Here is a 6206-nt window from a genome sequence, read left to right as displayed (position 1 = left end):
AGTAGTTAGATACCTTCTAAATACTGACTGAAAACTAAACAGTAGATTCCACTAATCTGAGCAGAGTGGCTAGGACAGATGAGCAACATTAGCTTAAAATTATTCTTACCCTCCACTTTTATTGTTTGGCACTCACACCACTATCCCCCATATACCATCATCCAAGCTCCAACTTTAAACGCTTTCATTCCAGAGAAACAATGTGTAGTTTCATGCAACAAAGCTAAACAGATCTTATGTATATTTGATAACATCCTAGTATCATCAGAGAATACCTCCCTGAACTTGGATTACAACAAACAGCCTTGAAAAAACCAACACACAAGCCTTGATAAATTCAGCCTGGTTTTGGACAATCTGATGTTTTCTGAAGACTAGGCTTTTTTATTTGTGGAAGTGCCACGAACAATGGAGTACATTCACTCTTTTGAGAGGTTTCTACCTTCTCTTTAAATGAGAGCAGTCTCCTAATTTTACTTGGTGGATCCCTCCACTTTCATTCAACTGGTTACTCCTTTCTCAAAGTCCCATCTTCCCAAGCACACCAGGACACTTGAACACAGCATAGGTCCTGCTGTGCTGTATAAATCAAACCAGAAAAATTACCACAATGCACATCTCCAATAGGCAAAAATCAGTCAAAGAAATCCTAATGCTCCTGAAAAAACAGTACAGGGAGAGGCTGGTATTTTCCCTCCGCAGATTTGACCATTCTTGACATTACATCTGTTTGAATATGTTTGCAATGTTTTACTCTCTGGAACTATTCCTCTTAGATTTGGGAAAGAAGAATTTAGAGGTAACTTGGAAGTATTCTAATAATTTAATAACCAAACCCCATTTAAAGAGAAGGTCAAGCAGCCTTCACTGCATTCTTAGGTCCTTGCAAAATACAAAAAACCATGTTTTCCTCAACTTCCTTAGAAAACAATATTTCTAAGTCAAAGCTTTTCTAGCAGTCCCACATAACTCTGTTTCCAAGCATAGGATAAGATTTCTACTTTCATAAGAAATGGCTTACAGAATGACCCTTGCTTTAAGAAGGCTCTTCCATACACTGTGAGTGTATGACCAATGGTCTAGAATCTGCATGAAACACTTATTGGTAGAACTTCAGATATTCATTATAAATATTAATTAAATGAAGGAAGGCTTTTCTTGTAATTTACTATTACTTCCACACTTACTGGAATGCATTTAAGAGACTCATCCTTAGGAACTGGGGATCCCAAATACATTCACGTCCTCTCTTGGTCTGAAATTATCAAAGTAGAAACTCTTGAAACCAGAATTTGAGACCCAATCAGCTTTTGAAGATTGTCTGCTGATAAATTACCACCTCTCTGAATAGCAAAGACTGCTGGCTTGTGAAGTTTATTTTTAACCAATAGTTAACTTTAACTTACAGTTATATTTTAATTTATAGTTATTTAAAATTTAATTACAGTCATGTCACTCAAAGCTTTGTACGGGCTTTCTTTTTTAATGGTAGACATAAATCAGTAAAATAAATTAAGTGCCACTGACTGCTACATAGTTATACGGCAAATTAATGAAATCACTCAGGAATACACAGGTAAAATAGGCATAAACAATACTGAATCCAACAAGTGGGGCAAATGCGCTATCAAACCTGTCATGCAGCCATGAGAGAAGGTAGGGGGTACACCATGAAAGACAACTATCTGCTTATTTTAACTAGCAGCATACACACAAACCGCAGTTATTAACCCACATCTTAACAACTCTGCTGCACTTGCTGGGACAGTTTTCTCCCAGGTTTTTAAGGAGTTCTCTTAACAGCTTGCCAGGCTTGTTCTATGCTATCTCTTTTTACAGCCTATTTTAATAAATTAAAAATCATCATCTTTGTACTTATTGGACAGATGCAGCTCTTGTGCAATGATGAAGATTACTGTACTTCAAGGTTGTGTTTTGGAAACAGCATGTTACTGTCTGAGGCCTTCTGGGGGGCTTTTATTGTAGCTTACTCCCCCTTTGCGGCTGCCATTCACAGCCCAAGTCTGTGTAAAATAACCTTTCTTTACAGGCATTTATCTAACTCCACAGTGCTACTATTTAATGCCAAGAGATAGATAAACTATATCTTCAGAAGTCTTGAAGTAACCCTGAAAGCTGCAGCATACCAAGATTGTGATTCTGTAAGCAAAATTCTTCCTCTAAGTCTCCACTGATCTAATTCACAAGCTATGTGAAAATACACTGAATTTCAAGAGTAATATATTTCTGGAGATGCTGGTTTCTGAATAAAATGTAATGCAGCCATTCTGTCCTCTTCTTGTGACCAAGGGTCTCTTTTCTGAAGACCAGGAATATTAACCCCAGTGTCCTAATCCAATCCTGAAATGGATATTGCAGCTAATTTCTGACTATGTAAATAGCCTATCTATTTTCAGTTTGATGGGTTGGTTTGGTTTTTTTCCTTCCTAAAAATGTTAGGTAGTCCTACTGCTCACTGTTAAACAGCTTCTGAGTTTCACTACCGAGGTGCTACATGTCAGGGGTGGATGAAGTGATCCTTTTATATCAATTAGCAATTACTGTAAAGTGCTTTGGGGTGAAATGCCACAAAGGATTAGAACTTCAAGGGAAGAATAAGCAGCAGGAGCACATGAACTCATAAATGGCATAGATCCTATTTTATGTAAATTGCCCTAGTAATAAAGAATGAGCAAAAGGTCAGATAAATACAGAAAATGACATATAAGCAGAGTAGTCTCTAAATAGAATATTTTTTCTATTTTTTTCAGGCACCAGTGCGTCTCTAGGCCAAGAGCTCCCTCATCTGAGCATCTGTAATATTCAGTAATACAATATTCTTTGGTTTTACCACTCAGTGAGTTAATTTCCTTCCAAGCTAACATAGTGTGAGCTCATAAAATCCATCACAGGAGAATCCAAATATTCCCCAAATTTGGTAACAAAACAAAACCCAAAACAAATAAGCTTATTTTCCCCAAGAGATGCACACATACTTCCCCCACACCTCTAGCCTCAGGAAGATCACTGTTCCTGGAACAATTTTACATAAGATTCATGAATCTAGAAAGGATAAAGACAAAAACCTAAACTACACATAAAGGCTGGAAGACATCGATAACCATACATATTTGAGCAGCCTTGCAATTTGAGCTATTACAGTTCCATTCTAAAGAAAATTCATTTCCCATTTGTGCATTTTCATACCATAATAATCTTGCATGAGCCTCAAGAGATATATTACAGTGCTTTCTCTGAAACACGTAGAAGGAAAACAAGAAAATTAATCACTGATAAAAGTAATAAATTTGTTCTACTACCAACAGATTAGATTTAAATTTCATTAAATAGCAGCCAAAAGCTGGAGTGAAAAAAATTTTGCTGTTCACGTCTGGAATTTAAAAGCCATGGAAACAAAGGATCATTTACATAAAACTTGACTAGGGGAAGCAGAAACAAATATAACTAGCAAGGACACAGTAAGTCACATTTGATTCTAAATTCTTCTATTAGTAATGCATTCAATATGCTAAATAAAAGTAACATATGCTATATAATTAAAAATATGGCTTTTTACAGCACCAACAGTTCATGTACTAGCTGTTTTAGTTTGTCTTTACCCTTTTACAACTTCTCACTTAACACTGAAAAATTACATATGAAGAGCAAATTACACACAGTGCTTAGCGGAACATTTAAAATTATTCCCCAAGCATGCAACAAAATGTTTCATTAAGAGCATGAAAAATACTTTTATTATATTTAATCCTTTACTAATACTTTCTGAGAAGTAAACACTAATAAAAAAACCCTTCAAAATACCCCAAAATCTGTAAAATAAACTAATTTTCATTTCAATGCCAATAATGACCCAATGCCATGTGTCCCGTTTAGCATGATTTTCGGAGAGTGCATATATACAATTTCTACATCATTAACTCATCTTCCTATGTTTCCAAATGTCTTCAAGTTCTGCTGGGCAAGCATTAGTTCTTTTGTGGTGTTAAAAATGCCACCTTTTATACATCAGATATTTTACTTGTTCAGTTATTTAATGCACAGCTACTGTAGCTGAAAAAAAAAAACGCCACAACATACAAAAAAGGTCTCAAAACTCTTTCTCCTGTGGATTCAAGTTTACTCTTTTTAGATAGGAAGTTTAAAATTGATACCTAAAAAATACAATGATCTACTCATTTTTATATTTTTTTATATATAGTATATGCTATTTAATTCAACATAACCATGCAATTGCAACACAGTCTTGTAATGTTCTGTATGCACATAAAACAGGTAAAGAGCAATCTCTCGCTAAAGCCGAGAACTGCGAGTCAGCAGACAAAAATTTCCCAATTCTGTCACAGACTGACTATATTACCACAAATAAGAAACTAGTCTTTCCATGCCTTTTCTTACTTATAAAGCAGGTAATGCTTCCCCCTGACCTCACAGAGGTGTTATGATGCTTTATTTGTTAATGTTTATAAAGCATTCCTGTCTGCACACACCTGTGTGGATGGGACAGTCTTTGGATCTGATGATACATGAAACACTGCAGAAGCTTTCTATAGACAGTACCACTCATGCAAAAAAAAAAAATCTAGAGACTAGAAATTTCAAACCTAGACCTGTAATTTTTTACTCAGTGGTTAACATTGACTTGAGCTGAAACTTGTTGAACTCCAGAGAAAGGTTACAGAAAACATTACTACTACATTTGATATTGAACACATTTATGCTAAGCATGTATCAAAATAGGAAGTTAGGCGTGAAACATTCTGTCACCAGCATTGCTGTCCAGCTCTGTTCTCTACACCATCACCCAGCTTGTCTCTTCTGCAAACCTGCTCAAGCCAAATGGCAATACTTTCCTGGGAGAGAAGCCCAGAGAAGCTCTTCTGACAGAGAGCTTGTGGATAGATTTCACTCTCTGTGTCCTCTTTCACCATTTATTCTTAGAGTCTGAAAGGCTCGTGTATGTTATGAGATCTCCAACAAAATGAGCCAGCCAAATCTCAGAATGAGTCATTTATTAAGAAGCAATATGTATCAAATTTTTTAAAAAATGTTCATAGTGTCTCCAGACTGCATTCTCTGCTCAGTTACATCTGCATCAAATAAGATTTAGACATTTTTCAACATCTTAAGCTCACACATACACAGAAAGGTTTTTAGATCAGCTTCAATTTCCCCCACACGTCCTTCTGTGGGTCCCTCTTAATTTTTAGAAGGATTTAAATTTGTTAATCTTAGATTATATGTGAACCAGTAACCTATATTTTGAAGTTATGAAGCCTTCAAATACACTTTTGAGTTTGAAAAAGCTCATTTAGCTCAAATTGCTTTTGCTCACTTCTGCAATTTCTGCTTTTGATAAGAAATGGAACTGCTGAAATACAAGAAAGCAAACGCTGTCTAAAGTATCAGGGCATTTTATGAAAAAAGCTGATTTGTGATGTGATTTCTATTAATTTCTGCAACTCTTAATAACAGATCCAAGATTGCATATTTTCCATATTCAGTTGCATATTTTCTATTAAATCTTTATATGCTCTTTAGCTGCAGTTGATACCAACAGAGCACGAGGAACAATCCCAGATCCTGACTGGTACCCTAACTGGCTGATTAAGAGTAATACAAATGGTAAACTCAAGCAAAGCAAGAGTTATACAAGATACAAATTAAGAAATTAAAGAAAAATCAAGATACCATCGTGCAGGAAAACAATATAAAAACATGGAAATAACTTTATTTATAGGAATTTTTCTCCATTATCTGAAGGTCAAAGAGATTCTTAAGTTAAATAATTGACCTTTTGAATACTAAAAACCTGCATCACATGCTACGTAGTTGCTATGGCAATTCTTCATTTACAAAGAACAAAATAAAAAGTGAATAACCAACACAGTCTCTGTGTTAAGCAAACAGCACACCTGTAGACTTGATAATTGGGGTTAGCATAACACATCAGGTAACCAAAAAAGGAGCCTGGCATTTCTCAAGTCCTCACAGACACAGATGCTCTTACCTCTACTCCCAGACTCTCCATTTAATCCTTGTAAATCATTCCTAATAACATACCCCAGGTGTGATCCCACTACATGCAGCATTTTGCAGTATTAAGTGATGTACTGAGATTTCTTTCCAAAGTAAATCTTGTCCTTCCTGTTATGGCACTGCATCCCCACCTTCTGCTCTATCAAATA

The sequence above is a fragment of the Strix uralensis genome, chromosome 15, assembly GCF_047716275.1.
Source record: "Strix uralensis isolate ZFMK-TIS-50842 chromosome 15, bStrUra1, whole genome shotgun sequence".
Classification (NCBI taxonomy): domain Eukaryota; kingdom Metazoa; phylum Chordata; class Aves; order Strigiformes; family Strigidae; genus Strix; species Strix uralensis.
The sequence above is the reverse complement of the archived record's forward strand: the minus strand, read 5'-3'. Positions refer to the sequence as shown.